At 43.8% G+C, this 20,970-nt stretch overlaps 1 protein-coding gene and 1 long non-coding RNA gene across 2 annotated transcripts in view; one reads left to right on the top strand and one right to left on the bottom strand.

Moving 5' to 3' along the window:
• LOC133399901 (zinc finger SWIM domain-containing protein 6) overlaps nucleotides 1–20,970 on the bottom strand; it is a 73,750-nt gene that overhangs the window by 38,988 nt on the left and 13,792 nt on the right. The window lies entirely within an intron of this gene.
• On the top strand, nucleotides 2,601–19,858 carry LOC133399902 (uncharacterized). Its single transcript, XR_009768269.1, has 2 exons — nucleotides 2,601–2,827; nucleotides 17,881–19,858. It is a non-coding gene; the product is annotated as an uncharacterized LOC133399902 (long non-coding RNA).

The following is a 20,970-nucleotide window of genomic DNA, read 5'->3' as shown; positions in this document are numbered from 1 at the left end:
TTCTTCTTCTTCAAAATAAACATAGTATATTTGTAATAGTATATAATATACACAAAAACCTATATGCAATATTTGTAATATAATTATAGAATATTTTGTATATCAGCACAGTCCAATGAAAAGCATGTATCTCAACGTTTTTGGCTACAAATGTGGAGGTAAGTCAAGCTATAAACTATTGCATATATTTATTTTAAATACATGGTCCTTCGTAGGCATCCAATTATCTATTTTGCAGCATTAGTGTGAATGCTCGTATCTCTGGGGCAACATCATTGCACCGTTAATGTGCTCTGTGCAAAATAAACAAGGCATTGCAATCGTAAAGCTGCATGCTGTATTCGGTGTGCACATTTATGGAAATATACATTCTTATGTTCTTTTTAGCTTTAAAACGGTACTACATCCAGTGACTCAATAAATGGCAGCAGCAACAGTTGTTTAGCTGAGCCTAGTTTAGCTAAAAGAACAGCTATCCAGACCTGTTGGGAGTTATTATAACACTTACAAACAAGATTATCCAGTCTTAACTAACACACAAAACAAAAGACACATAAACCTCACTTTGCGTCATCGAACGACCGCCTTGCTTGAACGACTTGCTTAATAAGCTTCCATGCTCATCCTGCCAGACGTTCCGACGCTCTGAATCAGCGAACAGCACACTCCAACAACACTCTGAATGTCCGAACAGTCCGGAGTGTGGAGAGCAAGCTTGGAGTGAATTTCCGAACGTACTCGGTGATAAAGCAAGTGATTCCATAAAGCCGACACAAAGGTGCCACCAGCAGTATCTTAGATTAGCCTAGCATAACTGAAGTAAAGCTAGCCTGGACGCTCCAATGATTAAAAGGGGTTTTAATTAGTACAAAAAAATAACTGAACTTGTGAGACATCATTGCAATTAGTTTATGAAGATACAAGCTATACCAATCTTTTTACAATATATGATTTTACTTTTACAAACCCCACCTCGCATAAAGATGCTAACTCTTTGCTGTTCACTAATATCCACTATGTTGCTTCACTCTCTGAATTATGGATGAATAAACTTAACGTCATATATTAAACTTATACAAGATACATATATGAAAGATTCAATAAAGTAAATGCAAATCTTACAGCAGTGGTTGCTTGGCTTAGTCTACTTTTGCTAATAGGCAGCTAGCCTGGATGTTTTCCTGATAAAACATGGCAGTTCTCCAGTTTAATTTCTGTATAAAAACAAAATAGCTGATGGGAGCCCATTTATGAAGGTATAACCGTGCTGTTTGCCATGTTTCCAGTATTTAAAAAGCTCACCTACCAAAAGGGGGCTAACTATTTGATCCTCACTAGCGTCCGCTACGTTGCTCATCTGTCCGATTAGACTTGAAACAAAATATATAAAAGGCAGACAAGGCACACAATTGAGGGCTATTTATAATGTATTTGAAGAAAGTCAACAAAACAATGCTACAACCTGAAGCGACAGCTGCTTTTTGAGGCCGAGATGGTGGACGTTTTACTTTGTCTTTGTCGACATAACTTTCCAGCAACGATATCTATATTGAAGGCTTCCATTCTAGAATTATCGGGCTCAGGTTGCACGCATCACATTGTCCGAATATGTATCTATGTCACTTGAGAAGCTCGTGCCCTGCTAATTCCGTCTCATGGCTGTATATGAACTTCACATTATAGTACCGTGTGTGAGGTTCAATGGCGTGAATGAAATTTCAGCGGGCCTTGGGAATGAATGTAGGTGATTAGCAAAGGGTGTGTCCCAGTAGGGACGCATGAGCTATATGGATGGAGGAGGTCACGGGCCCCATTGAAAAGCCATTGTGCGCTCCTTCAGGCCAAACGACAAAGCCATATAGTAGTGGCACTGGTCTTTTCTGCTGGCCTGAACAGAATCACTGACCTTTTTATTGAAATATTTAATGTTTTTGTCATGTTATTAGATATAAAGTATAATGACACTGAACCGCTCCAAATGATGTACGTGGCACAGTTGTTTGCTGTTATATTGCATTTTTGTTTACTATTGATTGTTTGTTTATAATTGTGACGTGTTCGTGGCGTCAAGAGTCCCTACTAAAGTCCCAGGTACCAAATGCACGGCGCGCCATGAGTAGTGGGGACGTGATGGCGCTGGCCCGGGCCAGTGAAGGGAGATGACGCCGCCTGGAGTCAGCCGCGCTTCAAGAATAAACAAAAAGACTCAAACAATAAATGCAGCTCATTGGTTTGGAATGCGCGTAGGTGCTGGAGGAAATGTTGTGTGGGTGTGTGTGTGTGTGTGAGTGTGACTTGCGCAAAATGACATTTTGTCACAACTGACTACAGATGCGTTTCTCTCGCCTTAATTACACTTTGACCCATAATAAATCCTTTTGCTCAAAGGCCTTTCGATCATTCGTCTTGGCGTGGAAAAAAAACATGTTGCAAAAGAACTCGATGCACTACAAAGGCGTGTGTTACAACACGCAAGCAGACTGAAAATAATTATTTGCATGGGACAGGATGTGCGAGTGTGCATGGAACCCTGAATGTGTGTATTTCATTTAAGACCAGGAAGTAGCCACGCAAATGTTTACCCTCCCTGTTTGTCGGCAAGTCACCTGACACTCATTCACAACAACACAGGCGCTGTGAGCAGCATCTTTGCCCTGTTTCTGGTTTTTCCCACAATATTTTTTTACATAAGGATAACAGTGATAGATAGCAAAGAGGAAAAATGTGACGACGGCCATCGAAGAGGAAATGGGCCATATCATGATGTAGCGGTAGCACAGAATTCAGCATCCTGGTTGCTCGGTACAAAATGGCAACAACACAGCAGGTGAGCATCTTGGCTTTTTCTTTGTGAGTAGTCATGTTTTGTTGTTTGACATCACCAAATAAGCACACCAGGAGAGAAATTGTGATGACAGACACAGAACAGGAAATGTGAACATATGCCGATGTAGCAGTGGAATAACATCCAGCATCCTGGATACTTCGTACAATGTAAATAAATAAATAAATAAAATATAACGAACCGAACCATTGCACCATCATTCCAATCACACTGTGTGGTGTGTTTTTGCTTGCGCATGAAAGAAAAAAGTCCTAGCATTACGATTCAAGTTTTTCCTCATGTTTCTGAGATAGAAGGGTGAAAGTTGCATCCGGTTACTAGTGTGGATGGAATTGGTGGCAACAATGAGGAAATGAAATGCCAGTATTTTGAGGGTAATAGCATTGTCAGCAACATAAAAAAAAAGTAGTTCATTTTTTGAACGGTGAACTGCGTTCAAAATTTTGAATTATGAACTGAACTAGTTCATTTTTGGAACGGTGAACTGAACTTTGAAGGAGTTCCCGTAGAAAATGAACTCTCCGAACACTGGTATATACGTACAGGCGTACATACTGCATATCACACAGCCCTGACACACTACGCCGACGCCGGCTTTATGCATGCACTCATACTGGCTTCATTGGCTCCCTGCAATCACCATCCTGCTCCCAAACAACTATTCCTCTCTCCTCGGTAATTGGCTCGTCTCCGGTTGCACCCTCCGATTGCACGCACGCACACATACACACACACACACACACACACACACACACACGGTGAATGTTCCCTAGCCTTGTGCTGACCCGTTTTGTGTGTGTACTGACGTCACTTACTAGACAAGGGGAGGCATCATTCCAGACACACACACACACACACACACAGTCACACACGTGCACACATAAACACACGCACACGCAGGCCCCAGTCGAGGGGGCGGGCGGGGATTGCATTCCTGAGCAGGCACACAGACACACATCACCACGCCTGGCGGAGGGGAAGCGTGGGGAGCGCTCAGCTGTAGCGGGTAGGCGGGGTACAGCAGGGGGATGGTTGGCGGATGGGAGGCCGGGTGGGGGGGGGGGGGGGGGGGGGGGGGGGGAAGAGGGGGGTTTGAGGTGGCAGCAAGCCAGCGTTCCTCTGAGCTCAGCACTTCCCCTTTCAGCTCCAGCCAGCCGCTGCTTTTTTTTTTTCTTGTTTTTTTTTTTTTTTTGGCGTAATGCGCAGCGGCCGCCCTCCCGCCGACCGGACCGCCAGCTCCATTTAACCCTTTCATTCCCGGATGCACTGAGGTCACGCCGGCAGTTCTCCTCATCTGCAATGTGTGTGTGCGTGTGTGTACGCTTGTGCTCGTGCAAGCGCACCCCCACCCTTCATCCTGCCTAACAGCCACCCCACATCCCATTACAGTGCTCATAGGTTCATATTATTACCTTGACACACATGAAAGAGCACATGCATGCACGCACCAGGAAGTCAGTTAAGCCTTTCAGAAGCCATTTTCTTTTTGTTTTCAACAATGCTGGCCAACTTTGTAATTGCCAGCTTTGTAATTGCTAAATGTTCCCGTTTGTCATTATTCTTTGATCACAGTTACAAAAAAAAGTGTAGTTAACGTCCAAAAAAACACACTATTATTAAAAAACAAAAAAGGACAAACAATTGCATGCGGTTTGGCCTATAATCGTCTTCAAAGTCCATCCATCCATTTTCTGGAGTGCATATAGACTAACAAGCCTTCACACTCACCTTCACACCTATGCTCAAATTAGAGTATTCAATGATCCTAGCATGCATATTTTTGGAATGTGGGAGGAAGCCAAAGTACCCGGAGAAAAGCCACACAAGCACGGTGTGATTTTGTTGTATATACTTTTGATTGGTAATATTAGTTTTATAGTTTACTAATAGCATTAATTTGCACTTGAAAAACAAATGTTTGACAAATATTTAATAATGTTCAATACATTAATTCATTCACTGCCAATATTCCCAGTAACATGAATGTTTGACTTCTAAAGCCTAAAGTCAATGGCAGTGAATGTGTTTAAAAACAAAGATAACACTAAAATTGAGTTTCCCTGCTACAGGGACAGACTTTTTTTTTATTTTTTTAAATTATTTTTCTTTAACCTGACATTTTTTTAAAAAAATTGGAAAATGCTAGATTTTAACCCCATATTCTTTCATTGGTAATAGTAATTTAATATATTTTTTAATCAATTTGTATTTTTTTTATTTGAGTAACAAATGTTTAATCATCATCACCGAAAACATTTTTTAAATTATATTTAATTTCATTTTCATTATTACCAGGCTGCACGTCAGACTAGTGGTTAGCATGTCTGCCTCAGAGTCAGGAAATTTGGGTTCAACTCTCCATTGGATTCTCTCTCCTGCATGGGTTTTCTCTGGGTACTCCTGCTTCCTACCACATTGCAAAAACCTGTGTTAGTTTCAGTGACGACTGGAAATGGTCCTGCTCAGTTGCGACCCGAATGAGGACAAGCGCTATGGAAAATAGATGGATGGAAGTATGGTTTCTTTTCCCTTATCAAGGCCTACAAAAAGTCCCAACATGGATGTGGATGAAACCAAGAAGTGTCACTGCTCACATTAACCACAGCAGACAGTCTGTGGCGGAGGGTGGGCACCGAAGGAAGTGACGGGTGGGAGGTGAGCATCTCTCACGTTTTAATATCGCTTGACACGCGTCGTGCAGCATCTCTCAAAACCTGCAGTCAAGAGGCCGCGGAAGGAAGGGGGCCAGGGGATGAAGACGACGGCGAAGGAGGTGGGGAGGGTCTGGAGAAAGGTAAGAAGAGCACACGGGGTCGATGCTGGCGCCTGCGGGCTATTACTGTAAATATTGACGTTGATGTTAGGAGCACTCTTCCAAGGATAAGCAATAAAGCAAAAGGGAGGGGGGAGCATCACATACTACAGAAGGGGGCAGCGGGGGTGGGGGCATCAATGAAGGGTGAAGCCTCGCAATCGGGGAATTGAGCTTCTCTTCCTCCTCTCTGGGTGGTTTCGGTTTCAACTCTCACGCTAGCTAAAAGCAAACATTACAGAAACATCTCCCCTTTCACGCCAATGGACATTGAGATGTAATGGACCCCCGCTGGACGAGAGGAGGAAAGACCACTCCACCCCCAGTAGCCTCTGTCTTTTGTTTGACATATGTATGTGTCGCCATGACAACTTGCCGCCAGCGCAAGCACACGTATTTGCATTGGAGGGCATGTGATTGTTGGCAAATAAAAGAGGCGTGCACGGCACAGCCATTCATTGTCTGTTCATCACACTTCTTTGCCACATGTAGTCTCTACAGAATCTGTTCAATTATTGCAGGCTATAGGCCCATTGCGCGATCACATTAGACGACTGAGGACACGCCGATTGTCGGTTCGTCTCCGCTTCCACAGATAACCCCCCCCTTCCCCAGTTTCGTTCACGGGGCGCCATGGCGACCAGAAAGGACGTTAGAAGGACCTGCGAGTTCACCGCAAAGGACAGAAAATGTGTTTATGCGAGATTCGTATCCTGTGGGCAAGTCAGCATTCACCCATGAAGTAGGTCAGTGAAATTTTCCCAAATTAGGTCAGTGGCAGTCAATGGGTGCCAAAGTGAGGGTGGGGCGGGAGGCTAAGGGGGAGGCTGGTGAGAGGCGGGAGTGTCTAAAGCCATGTTTCCACCACGCGGTACGCTTCGGTCGCCAAGGTGTGGTTGGATACCCGATGTGGCTTCTGGTGTATGTGAGCTACGTCAGCTTTGTAAAACTGCGTGACATCATAGTATAGCAAACAAGAGAGGAGCACATTGGAAAATAAGGGCAGGAATGAAAAGGCCAGTAAGTGTGTATTGGTCCCACCGATGTGAACCACTAAACTATAAAAGACCCCAATCGTACATGTCACCAATGTGAACCACAACGCTACCAATTGCCCCAATCACAAAAGCCCCCCATGTGAATGGCCATACTACTGGTGGCCCCAATCGCAAAAGTCACCTATGTTAAACAAAACAATCAATGACCACCATTTGTGAAAGTCACTTATGTGGAACACTACAATACCAATGGTCTCAAAGTCACCTACATGAACTGTACACAACAAATATCAGCAAATGGACCGCTGGACTACGAATAGAGCCAAGAGCAAAATTGTCCAATGTGAACCTCCACAGTACTGATGAAGGTGGGATATACAAGTTTTCAAAATGCTATCAAGATTTGAATCTAGCCTCATTTAAGTCCCCGCCCCAAACCCTGCCCCCACTCCGGCCCCGAACCCCGCCGCCTCGCATGTCTGCAGAACAAAAATTTGCCAGCTCACTCAACAAAAAAGAACCAGAAAGACTGTGTCTCGTCACGCATGGCTGGCCGCCTCAGAGTGCTCCTTGGTCGGCCAGGCTAGCGTGATGAGCCGCTGGAGGAATGAAGACGGGACCTTTGTGTCTGGTGTTTTGGAATGTACAATCATTCAAAAATATGAGAGGTCATGAACTTAGCCGACGACTCGGTGAGAATGGTGATGTGACGTAAACTGAGGTTTTCCAAGATCATGCAGCCATGCAGCCTCTGCGTTTAGGTCACCACCCACCGTTATAGATGTTTCCCCTTGATTTGAAGTAGAGACCGGTCTGATTACGTCTTTTTAACTTTTATTCCTAACTGAAGTTAATTTCACTGCCATTGATGGCTTTAGAAGGCAAATATCCACGTTAAATGGGAGGGCTGGCGGCGAATGAGTTTTAAATAATCCAGCCAATAAACTACAGCAGTCTCCTTTGGTGGGAGGCTGCTGCGTCTCCCCATGAAGCTTGTGAGCAAAAAATTGACATCACTTCAGTCACGCCTCCTGTCTCTACACCCGCTGATTGGCTAGTTTTCCTTGCACTGCGTCAGTATTAAAATAATAATTAAAACTGAATTAGAGGCATTAGATTGGGCCAGAGAGGGATGATTTTAATAATATTCTGATGTCACATCATAGAGACATTTTTAACATATATGACAAAAATCTTTTAATCTGCAAATTCCAGCTTTAAGTCACCTATGTGAATCAGACCGGGATCAATCATGAAAGTCATCTATGTGAACAACTCCAATCGCAAAGGGTGAAAACACTACATTGCAAATGGCCTCAATCTCAGAGGTCACTTATGCTAACCATTATGTAACAATGGTCAGCTATGTGAACCACTGCATTACCAACAGCCTCGATCACGAAAGTCAACAGTGAAAAACCAATGTTCCTAACCTATGTGAATCAGTACACTACTGATGGGCTCCAATCGTGAAATTCACCAATGTGAACTGGCCCCAAAAATTAAATCACCTACGTGAACCACTACATGATCTATGGCCCCAATCACGAAACTCCCCGATGTGAACTGCCACACTACCAACGACCACCAAACGTCAATGTTAATCTCGACAGTCCAATCGTGAAATTCCCGAAGATGACTTTCAATTGCAAGTCACCAATGTGAGCCACTATATTGTCAATGGCCCTCAATGGTGAAAGTCACTGATGTGAAACACTATACTACTAATGGCCCTCGATTATGAAAACCCCCAATGTGACCTGCTACACCACCAGATGGCCCCAGTTAAAAAAAGTCACTGATGTGAACCACTACACAAGTTTCTTTTCCCACTTTCTGAAAATTAAAAAAAAAAAATACACTTCTCAAAATTACATATAGATGATTTAGTTAAATATAGTTACAGTTGTGGTTTTGGAACATCTGATCATGTGGTGTGTAGCTAAAGAGCTTAAAAAGTTTTGTGAAGTAAGTCGACTGGATTCGTATTCAAAGCTCTGGACTGGCTGACTTCATGTGAGTTTACCAAACAGACTTACTAGTGTGGGTTGTGTTGGTTCATACAAAAGCAGAATGAAGCATCAAAACTCCCCCAAAGCAGATTTGTTTTCGAACCAACTTCTAGCCGTTATTTTTTCTCTGCTCAAACATCCTTTGTATCAGGAGGCGTGCGCATCAAACAAGCCGTTTTGATTGAGAGTGTTTATGAAAAGCAGTCCGATTCGGTTACAGCGCCTAGGTCTGATTATTTAGCAGCCCTCCTCCTCTTCCTCCACGGGGCCCCCTCCAGCTGTTTGGATGGCTGCTTGCTTGTCATCTGCCTCTGGTCCTTCAAGTTTCTCTCCTCCCCGTTTTCAAGAAGCCACAGTGGGAGCGCGGCTTGTTGCCGATAAATGGCGGAACACAGGACGCTTTGAAGTGCGCGCTGCGTTCGGAATGCGCTTTCATCGTCCCGCATCTGTCAGTCGATGCGAGGAACCCAAAAGGAAACTTTTTTCTTTTTTTGCTGCACGAACCGCACACCCTCCCCTCTGGTTTCCTCTTTGTGCATACACAAACAACCAAAATGGCAACAACAGCCAGAGTGGGCTGGATAATAATCCACCAGGCGCTTCCATGATGATGTGACCATGTAGCTACGGCTTATGTAGCTTTCACACCGGGGAAGTGGTTTGGTGGGGTGTGGCTTAAGTCATTAATGTGAACACTATACTACCGATGAAAATCAGGAAGTCGTCTATGTGAACCACTACACAACTAATTGTCACCCAATCACCATAGTCACCAATGTGAATCACTGCACTCCCCATGGGCCCCAATGGTGAAGGTTGCCTATGTAAATCACTACACTACATTGAAGTCACCAATGTGAATCAGTAAACAATAAATGGTCAGCTATGTGAGCCACTATACTAATAATGGCCTCAATCAGCAAAGTCATCTGTGAACAATACACTTTCATTATTATTATTAATGGTCGTAGTAGTAGTAATAGGAGTAGTAGTAATGGCCCCAATCGTGAACGTCACCTGTGTGAACCACTACATTAACAATGGACCCAATGGTGGAGGGCATCAATGAGAAACACTACAGAACAAATATTCAGCTATGTGCACCAGTATACAAGAATGGCTCTAATCGGGGAAGTCACTACCAACTGGTCTGCAAATGTAAAATCACCTACATGAATGACTACACTATCTCTATCCCTAGCATGAAAGTTACCTTCGTGAACCCCTCCACGACCAGTGGCTCCAATAATTCACAAGGCTGCTAAGCATTTTTTTAACCAACTTTCACCTTAGAAAAGTGTGTCTTTGGACTGATTTGTGTCTTCATGCAAGGGGGAAGGGGTGAAAGAGAGGAAGTGGAAGACCACTGACAGGTCTCTTCTACGGGCAAGAACCTCACCTAATCCCACAAGCCCGCAGCCTAGCTCTGACAGCCACCAAGACGGCGAGGGGAGGGGTACGAAAAGCTCAGTTCCCTGGGCAGAAATCAAACCGCCAGGAGATGTGACAAGGCCCAATCTCCCCTTCGCCACTTCTACCCCCCCGTCCTCTGCTGCCAATCAGGCGTCACATGCTTCGCACCCTCGCCCGATGCACACACTCGCGTTGGTGCCAAGGCCTGGGCTGTCTCTGCAAGTTAAAGAGACATAAAGGAGAGCGCGAGTGGACAAAGAGACACATGAGGAGAGAGGCCTCCAATGTGCGAGCCGAACGTGGCTCGGAGGGGGGAGTGAGCCACAATGAGTTACAGTGACTAACGCTACCAGCCAGGGAGAAATGCCTGGAACAGAGAGGCCGGGTATGCGAGCCAGAGGACTGAACTGCGGCCAGCCTGGATGGAGTCTCGGTCCAGATAAGTTGGGTTTAGACCAAGGGCCCAGCCGCAGCTTGTCGGCGATGGGAAGAAGGGACAGAGGGAGGGAGAGGCGTGCTTATGAGCAAAACAGAGTGAGGGAGGGCTTAGAGGCTTTTCAGCTGCAAAAGTAAGGACGGTTGAGTCAAGCCAGCCGAGCTGGATCCGAGGCGCAGAGGCAGGGCCATGGCTGAGCCGGGGCGGCGGAGAGAGGAGCCAAAGGCTGGAGGCCAGAGGAAGGAAAGGAAAGAAGGGAGGGCTGGGAACAGGGGAGAAGGAGGCTGGAGCAGAGCTGGGGCCAGGGCCAGAGTCAGGGGCCCCCGGCTTTAGATTTAGTCAGCTGTTCCCCTGGCCAGCAGCTGGAAGGACATACAGAGAGATGGGTGAAAGGGGGGGGGGGGGGGGGGAGAGAATTTCAACAGGAAAGCAGAGAAGGAAAAAGATGGATGCAGGGGTGGGGATGGAGGTTTAGGAGGCGGACAGTGGAAAAACTAGTAGATTTCGAAGAGCAGAGGTGGCAAAAGCACTCACGCTCTGTACTTGGGTAGAAGTACAGATACCTGTGGGGGGTATCTGTACTTCTACCCGAGTACATTTGTACTTTTACTAAAGTATACTCCTATACTTTAGTAAAAGTAAAAATGTCTATACATATTTGAATCTGTTACTATAGTACCTAATGCTTCCTCATGTCGCTGCTGTCCCTGTTTTTTCTGCCTTATGAAGCCCACAAGATCTCAACCACAGTTAACTTTAGCACTCTCTATTTACATCTTATTTGAGTTGTGTCGCTGAAATAAGTGACAAGCCTATTTTGACAAAACAAGGAGTACTAAGTACAGATATCTGTTTTCAAATGGAAAAGGGCATCAGAAAAATAAATACTCATGTAACGTACAGATACCTGCTAATCTGCTTAGCTACAGTAATGAAGTATTTATACTTTGTGACTTCCCACCACTGCCGACGGGAGCACAGACAGAAGAGAGCGCAGACAGGAGGTGGTTAAGGCTCATTGGCTCCCCAAACCACTCGTCCCCTCCTCACTGGCTCGCCGCACCGGTTCTCCTCGAGCCAGTTGTGCTCGGGCAATAGGCCCGCTATTCATTGCGGACCGCCCGCCACCGTGACCCTAAGCACGCTGCACGAGGCTACACTAACAGGTGCCACATACGCACACTCACTCGGCAGCCAGCGGTAGCAAATGGGAACACATGGGACAGTGAATTGTGAGGAAGAGGAGTTGCTAACTACAGCAGAAGGAAGGAAGAGCATGGACAAAACAGAGAGGAGAGACATTAAAGTGAACATATTTGGGTTTCGAGGAAAAGTGAGCCACTGGGGGGAAGAGGTGGCCTAGTAGCAAAGCACTTTATGACCGATCATATTCCATTCAGACGGACACGGGCGTCGCGGATCAAAAGCATTTTGACCACGAGTGACTCAGAACTTGCAGACTTTGCAGGTGTGCGAGGCTTGCATCCAGGCTGTGTAGTGCATATCAATGAGCTGCACATGGCCTGCTGCTTCCCTCATTTGCCTTCGCATACGCCACTGTTTTACATAACCTAAAGAGGTCTTCCCTTAAAAATGAGAACACCAACTCTATCATGAACTACAGAGCGTTTGGTTTACGATGGAGTGACGTCACTCCAATCTGTACGCAACTAGCGCAGTAGTAAAGTCAGAATTTACAGTAGATATGTTCAGAAAAAAACTCTTCTAGGCTGTCAATATAAAAAAATCTAATCAAAAACAGTTAAGTACAGTAAATAAATGGTCCTTCTAGTGCCGCATAACCACATATTCTTACGCCGCTGCACAAGTTCAAAACCTAGTAGCCTACTGTATGTTGTTACCGCCATAAACTGAGGACCCCTTGTACAGGTACACTATAGTTCAACAGTACAGTTAAATCCTGATTTGGCTTCTTGGCAAGACTGACCGTATTTATATTTGTTCATTTATTTTTAAATAATTACCGTTTTATCTGGCTATTAAAATACAAATTCACAAATATACCTATAGATATAGATCATATCAGATTTGGGAAATATATGATATTGATCGTATCAGTTTTGGGAAAAAAATGGTTGCCCCCTCAAATCAATCCGCTTCGCTACAGTAATAATAATAATAATAATAATAATAATATGGATCTGATTCAGATTGCGCATTTTGCAATCATTTAAACACAAGATGGAAACTCCCATTTAACATTCCAACATCTTATGAGATTCCTCTTTTAGTTCCTCTTTTACAACGGTGAAGTAACCAGAATTTGTAACTGAATCAGAGGGCACCATTGTCTGTCTCGGATCTACGCTAATTCAATAGTACAGTCATAGTTACAGTAAATATTTTTATGAAAAACACTTCTGGGCCATCAATAGAAAACAATCAAATGAAAAACCGTAGGTATGGTGCAAGACTTGCAGGAAAACCTATTCTTACACTGTGTTCAAACTAGTTAATGGCGCGAGGTTCGTGAGCTCGAAACATTGCACGTTGGGACTGTTGAAAAAAGTTAAAAAAGTTAAAAAGGAACCATTCCATACTATTGTTCATTTCAACGGCAAAGTTAAATGCTGATTTGGCTTCTTGGCAACACTGATAATGTCATGGTTCACATAGCAGACATTCACTGCCTTATTCACAAATCACCATACGAATGACCGGGAAAGCATCCAGTGCTGTAGACTACCCTTCACGGGGATCCACTCAATTCTTGATAAGTGTTATGGAAATCGATGGCTTTAAACACGATTAGGGGAAACCAAGAAACATAAACTTTACATCCATTCTTCACTGTGATGAATGGTATATTTTTGTTAAATGGCATAGATTGTCAATGACTGCAGTCTGTCTAGCACCACTCTTTAGGGATAGTACTGTGGTTGGGTACACTGAGTCCTAGAATCTGTTATTTTTTGTAATGTTTCTTTTACCCCTTATCTGACTTCAATGCAGGCAGCGTGGGTTCCGTTCCCCACTCGGTTACTGTGCAAATACAAGAGTGAATGGCTTTATCTCTCAAATGTCCCTGTGATTGACTGGTGAGCAGTTCAGGGTCCAGTCTATATTTCACTCGAAATCTGCTGTGATAGGCTTCAGTTCTCTGCGGCCCTGAACATGATAAGCGGTATATAGAGAATGGTTGGTTGGATATTATTCTTTTAACGAGTGGCAATGGAAACTAAACAAATAGTGTACCGAACTGGTTTATCATCAATGTTTCCACCAAGTGGTTGGGTCACGTAAACCCTAATCAGCCCTTCGGTTTCCCCCCTAAGGATGCGTAGGAGTGATGACAATAGCTGTGTCAGATTCCTTAATAGACATCATTACACCTTACCATCAACTATGTAATTTGGCAATTAATTAAACCAGGATAGGTCATGTGTCATGGCATACAGGTCAGTTCCATGTCATGTACTAGCCCTCTTTAAACACCGATATCCTGCAACATACCTGCTTCAGGAGATTTACACAGTGCTTTCACACAGAGACACTATATCCTGCACAAACAAGCACATCCAAGTTTTTGAGCACGTTTGTCCTCATCAGGGTTGTGGGTATCTCAGCTGACTTCTAGCGAGTGGCAGGGGTACACACTGGACTGGTTGCCAGCCAAACGCAGAGCGTAGACAAGCAAGCAGACGCACTCATGTTCACACCTAAGAACAATTTAGAGTCTTCAAATAACCTAACATGGATGTTTTGGGGATGTGGGAGGAAGCCGGAACACTGGGGAAAACATGCAAACTCCAAACAGGAAGGCCGGAAAGATATGAACCCTGCAGCTCAGAACTGTGAGGCAGATGTGCTCAGCATTACGGCACCGTTCTGCCCCAAACCATACCGCCTAGTGGAAACAAAGCTAAACACTAAAAAGGTAGACTCCCCCTCTCCAGGCTCTGTATTACCTGCCCTCCATCACTCTCCTGCCTCTTCCTGCACCCATCTGTCCCTTCTTCTTCATTCTACAGCTTCCCTGCCATCGCATCCCCCATTTTGCTCCCCCCAACCCCCACCCTCTGTCCCGCTTAATGGTGCAGGCATCCAGTGTGGAATATAGATCAGTGCGAGATGGATGGGGCACCAGGAGTTCCGGCCAATCCCGTAGGTCCCAGACCAAAGATTAACTAAATATTAGCTGACAGCGAAAGAGCTAGGCCAGGACACAGCTGCAGCTGCCCGTGCCACGGCTCATGGAACAAACGACACAAAATCGGCCTCAGTCCTCCGCACAAACACACTAGGGAGGGGTGCAGATTCGGGCGTGCACATGCAATCAGGGGTGCCCTGGGAGAAGAAGTCCGCTAATCAAATTCTCTCCTGCCAAGGCGGGCGGCGAGGAGGTTTAAAAAAAAAAAAAAAAAAAAAAAAAAAAAGGGAATAAATCTTTATTAGGCCATGTGTCCCCTGCTTTATCGATCGCTTCGCTCTTTCCCTCACTCGTCCCCCTCCCCTCTTCCTTTTGTTATTTTAGGCGTGCGTCTGCCATCCGCTCCAATCGAGTCCGGCTGTACATCAGAGACGCCCATTACCCACGTCTCCCCGGGCCGGGGCGGCCTGTCAGTGTCTGTGAAAGGGTTAGGAGGTGAGCTGACGTACCCGCCCAGGAGGGAACGGCTAGCTGGCTTATAGCTTGGCTTATCGCTAGCCAGAGAGACAGACAGGCAGCCAGATATGAGGTTCTGGGCAAGAATGCAGACAGACAGGGTGGAAATGCCACTGTGGCGGCCAACAGTCAACATCACTACAATGGCTCTTTGCCATTGTTGAAAGTCGTGTACGGTCGTGCAGAAAAAGCATGGCCGGGGCCCAGTAGAACAAGGCGTGTTAAAACCAGTGGAGGTTTCCAGCAGCAAAAAAAATAAATAAAAAGCAACATATTTTAGTGTCTATTAAATATGTCCACACTAGTATTGATGGCCCAGTTTTAGCACACTGACGTACTATGCAGGAATGCTTTCCGTACCCAACAAAAGAAGACACACTTGCTGAATATTGCATAAAGACAAGCAGTCGACAAGCACTTTACCTGTATAAAACAAGGTCAATGGTTTATTGATGACAGCAACTCAAGTAAACAAGGTTACAAATCGAAGCAGACATGAAAGCTTTTGCTTCTCGTGAGAATTTGGTCAGATTTTGCACAAAAAGGTTTGCGGATTTACACAGCAGAGCTAAGTGCCCAATTCCAATTTAATGCTTGTATATGATTTGTTTTACTGTCTTTTCCCATGTACATTTCAGGTGGATAAATTTCATGTACAAGTACATACACTTTTGTTGGCCTGGGCTGACGAATCATCCACGGATTTAAATGTGAGCAACCTCCAAATTACTACGCTAGCAATTATTTTGCTCATTAATGAGGGACACACCTCCAATGTAATATATTAAGACCATATTTAATTGTTTAATTTAGATTTAAAGTGTGTTTTTATCCACATTTGGACAATGCTTGTTACCGATCTGAAGATATCTGACTCCATTCCATTTTCGATTTAAGCGTCCATGATGCATATCCCAATTGTCCCACTTGAGAGCATAAAAATCGGAATTGTGTCACTTGAACTATGCAATGTCAATCCAACCTTAGTGAATATGATGGAAACATGTCCTAAACAGTTGGAAATAGACCCCAGAAAATTGCATTCAAGGGCGTGATGCAGCAGGGCTCACTATTTTTAGGGAAGTACTGGAATCCATTCAGCCTCATTTACCTCAAGAAACCATTAATCGCCTCAACACAATCAATGGTATTATAATAATCTGTTAATTGACCTATTATTATACCCAGCCCTGGTTTGTACATGTGTGCGGCGATGCTAATGTGACAAGAAAATCCAGTCCGGTTATGATTGCAACATTTTGTACCATTTCCTACTAAATTCTTGTGAAAATCTCAGACACCAACGAACAAAAACACAACTGTCCAAGAACATGCTCATTCATTGAGCGCAAGGACCAAACATTAAAGATGCAATGATGTTGTTTGCCCGAGTGAAGCATGTAAAACATAAAGGGGAGGACTCGCCGGGAAAACTCAAGAGAGCGGCATCACAGCAAATAGGCCGAGTGCTGTTCCTCCTAATTCTAGACATCGGTAAACACAGTTTCTAAATGTAGCAGCAGATAGCCCTGAGGTCGGAATGCGCACACGCTCCAACTGGGAACGAGATGCCGATCGGGAAGCGAGCTAGCTGCATAGGCAAGCCATCCTCTGGGAGACTGGACACAGGAAGTATTATGGAAACATGCTGTATCTAGATAGGGGCAGTGTAAATAAGATATGAGTTTCTATTGCCCGGCTTGGGAAATGAAACGGAGGGAAAATTGAGAAGCGCAGAAATGGAGACTCTAAGAGCATATAAAATGGAGAGGGAGGAAAAGAGACACACGGGATGATTAGAAGGAGCTAGAGATGAGGAATAAAAACGATGGGTTGAGTATAAAGAGCAATAATTAAAGGAACGTTTACATAAAATGACCCAGTAAAAACGGGAACCTCAGCATAAAGAGGATAATGATGTCATGTGCATGTGCATGCCAGGCCACTAGTTGGCGATGTCAAAACACTTGTCTGTGTTAGTTTCAAGCTTTTGACATATGTTATTAATGAGACTCCGTTAGAGGCTTTGTTGGTGCGGTCATTGTTTTATGTTCTACCTTGTAAGCACAAAGGCTACTACAAGGGTCCTCTGTGTTTTCCGCATTTATCTCTTGAGTTATGATGCAAGTTAAATTTACTTGTTTTAAAGATTTAATTTAAAAAAAAAATAAAATAATGAGGGGAGGGACACGAATTCTGGATTGGAATTGGATATCCTCATATCGGAATTGGGCCTCTTCCAAGTCTTGATACAAATCACATGAATCGGATTTCTGCCTAAGGGACAGTGTAAACAGACAGAACAATGTCTTTGAAATAAACCATTCGATGACATTTACACACATGCTTATACCCGAAAGTCACCCATGATGAATACAACAACACCCACGGTGAATGACAACTACAGCAAAAGCACAGGCCATTAAATATGTTGTTAATATGCTTGCTACATCGGAGGGTGCATATACCATTAAATTATGAAAACAGGAGTAGTTGTTTGCTGACTTTCTATGATACACAGTGCCATCAGATGTGTCACTTGAAATGTACACGTAATGTAACACTGGCCGTGTGAATTTAGCCCCTAAGACCCATTTTCAAAATGTTGGTGTGACCAGGCTGCGAAAAAGAAAAACGGCGTGGGTACAAATGTCCCTTTGAAGCAAGACTGAAGTGAAACAATCCACGTGGCTGCCTCTCATACCAGGACGGCCTCTCCCTCTCTTGTTTTCAGCAGCGACTCGCCACAGAGCTCACGCCTCGAATGCCATAGCGGCCTGACATCGCTGCACCAGGCGCAGCCAGAGGCACCGTCGCGCTCTCTGGGCCTCCCGACACCACCGCCACCCTTTCCCCACATAGCTCACATGGCTCCTGGATCCTGCTGGGCAGGGAGTGAGTAGGGGCAACAACAACAACAACAAAAAAAGAAAAATACCCTGTTTCTTGGACCTGTTACACAACATTGTTTTTGACCAACAGTGGGGGAAAATAGTCTCGTTTTTGCTTGTTTGTTTACACCGTAAACCTTTAAAAACGACTCCCCATGAGCTAGTTTATTTTCATTAATTAGACCTCTGACTGAATTTATGGCGCTGTGAGCTACTTTTTAATCATCTACTATAAATGCTACTTCATTTCTAGTTTATATCTTTTTTTTCTCCATTAAAAAACACTAAACATCTATTATCTATTAGAGGAGGCTGTGGCTCACCAGAGGCAGCGGGCAGTCCCATTTTTATTGCAGACATGCATTTTATATTTAATACAGAAGAGCATTAGGGTCGTGGAAGAGCAGGAGCCTATCCCAGCTGACAATTACCGTAATTTCGAACACTCGAAATTATTCATGCGCACCCATGTATAATATGCACCCCCAAAGTGGACCTCAAAATTCTGGAAAACCCTTCTACCTATTTATAATGCATTTTTACAATGCATGATTTTGCTTCTACCCATATGATCAAAACGAAGTATTATCTGTACTTTGTTAGTTTTTCAAAGAATTATTCTGAAGTTCAGCACTATTTGAACACGTAATACTTTCTTTTCCTTTACTTGCTCTTATTTTGAAATTCATAGCCCTACTTTTATTTAGTAAATGGAAAAACACAAAGTTGTGCTCATATGTTTGATTACCCAGGCAGAATTTGTAAGATGAGTCCAAAACATGAAGGGCCAGGTAAAAAACATTTAATTTTATTTCAATGGGAGTCAAATTAAACTGTCAAGTATTTCACAAAAGCATTATCATTAAACAAAACATAACCATAAAGAAATTAATGATGGTTGTTGTTCAGTCATCAGTTGTATTTAAAAAATAACAATTATTTCACAAATTCTGCCAGGGTATGTAAATTTATGAGCACAACTGTACATATATGCAGTCATACGTACCCATCATATTGGAATGAAAGTATAGGCCACACTTTTTCATAACCTCTAGATGTCGATGGCGTATTACAATGAAATTGTACACCTTTCTCATAACCCCTAGGTGGCGGTGGAATTTTGGAATGAAAATATACAGCTTTTCATAACCTCTATATGGCAGCATCCATTTATAAAATGTTAAAGTTCCCCCCCCTCCCCCCCCCCCATTTCCCCCTATACCCATGTATAATACGCACTATTGACTTTTGAAATAAACAATTTGGGGGGGGGGAATATGCATTACATACGAGAAATTACGGTAAGCACCTTCAAGTAACCAAACAATTTTTGGAATGTGGGATGAAAGACAAAAACCATAAGCACGGGGAAGAACATGCTACGCAGATTCTAACCCAGAACCTCAGAACTGTCAGGCAGACATGGTGTCAACTGAAGATCATCTTTCCTTCCATCGGCCTACAGGGCAGTTACAAGAGAGCCCCATGAATTCTACCTAGCATCTGGCATCAACAAAAATGGGAAATTTTATTTTAGGTGCCAAGTAATGAGTTACTAATGTTTTGTTGTCTACATGATTTATAGAATAACCGTTGTCAGACAAACCGGAATGTTCACCTTCCGTGTAGTTCCGTGTTGTGCCAAAAAAATGCTGACCAGTACAATTTGCCACTTTACTATACGTTGTTCCCTGACCAGAGAAAATGTATGTGTTGCGGTAGCAGTTATTTGAATGTTTAGAATCAGCGTAACATCTTTGCTAATTTCCACTAGCCTGTCTATGGTGTTTTACATTAAATGTTCGCATTAAGCTAGTACACTTTCATGAGCCAAATTATGTGGTTTGTTGCAACTTTTTGGTGTTTAAATAGACATTGATTAATTCTCCTTTTAAGTGACTAATACAGTAAACTTCAACGGGGAGTGACAAACAGTTAAAAGTATGCACGCTTTGCCTCTGATTTGAAGAATCGTGTGAGCGGCAGAGTGAGAACAGGCAATAAGGAATTCTTTGAATAGTGGCAGTGTGTTTTAATAAAGTGTTTAAAGCATGTGGGGGGGGGGGGGGGGTAGAACGCTCTTGATAGACATGTATATTTTCACCTTTTGGGAGTGGGTCTAGAACATATCCCTGCAAAAAAAAAAAAAAAAGGGCATTCACTGTAAACTGATTTCAGTCTTTATCCCTAAATCTGGCTAAGATTCCTCATTGCATTTCTATTCCAGCAAAAAGACTTCAAAAGCCAATATGGTAGAAGAACTGCTTCTCTTTGCATGCAAAATGCCAGCTCGGTTGTTTATTGGAAAACAATAATGACAGCTTGGCGGTCTAAGTAGAGCAATTGGCCACTGGGGGGACAGTCTGACCATGTTGCCCTTTGGCTTTAGTAAATCCCTCCGGGTGGTGTAGGCGGTAAAGCGATGAGGTCAACGCTGGGACAGCTCGAGGAGAAGAACACCCCTATCTCCTCCTGCGCTTGCGTGATAGAGGTCAGCGGCAGGTAAGCCCTCATCGCTGGCGTTTGTTTATTCCAAGGCGCCGAGGCGGTGGCGCCCCGGCACCAGAGTGCGGCTAAAAAAAAACAAAAAAAGAAAAACAAAGACAAAAAAAAAAAAAAGAAACAAAAAAATTCACTAAGAAGCATGTATGTGCGTGCAGGACCAGAAAGGAGATAGCGTGGGAATGAAGACAGACGGGAATGTCATCCACCCACTTATCATTTACATGCCTCACCTTTTAGTATTGGCCTCGCCGAACACACTCTTGGTGAGCCCTTTGCGCTAAGGTAAACGTCGAGAGTCGCCAACTGTCTCTCATTTTAGCTTCAGGGATATTATTGTGGGACAGCGGCGGGTAACTTTCCGCTCTTTACGAAAAAATATACACCAATTATGTACACACACGTGCGACCGAGAGATGATTGTTTGTCGCCTT

Source organism: Phycodurus eques, chromosome 3, assembly GCF_024500275.1.
Source record: "Phycodurus eques isolate BA_2022a chromosome 3, UOR_Pequ_1.1, whole genome shotgun sequence".
NCBI lineage: Eukaryota > Metazoa > Chordata > Actinopteri > Syngnathiformes > Syngnathidae > Phycodurus > Phycodurus eques.
Note: the sequence above shows the minus strand (reverse complement) of the source record. Positions and strands in the feature narration are given on the sequence as shown.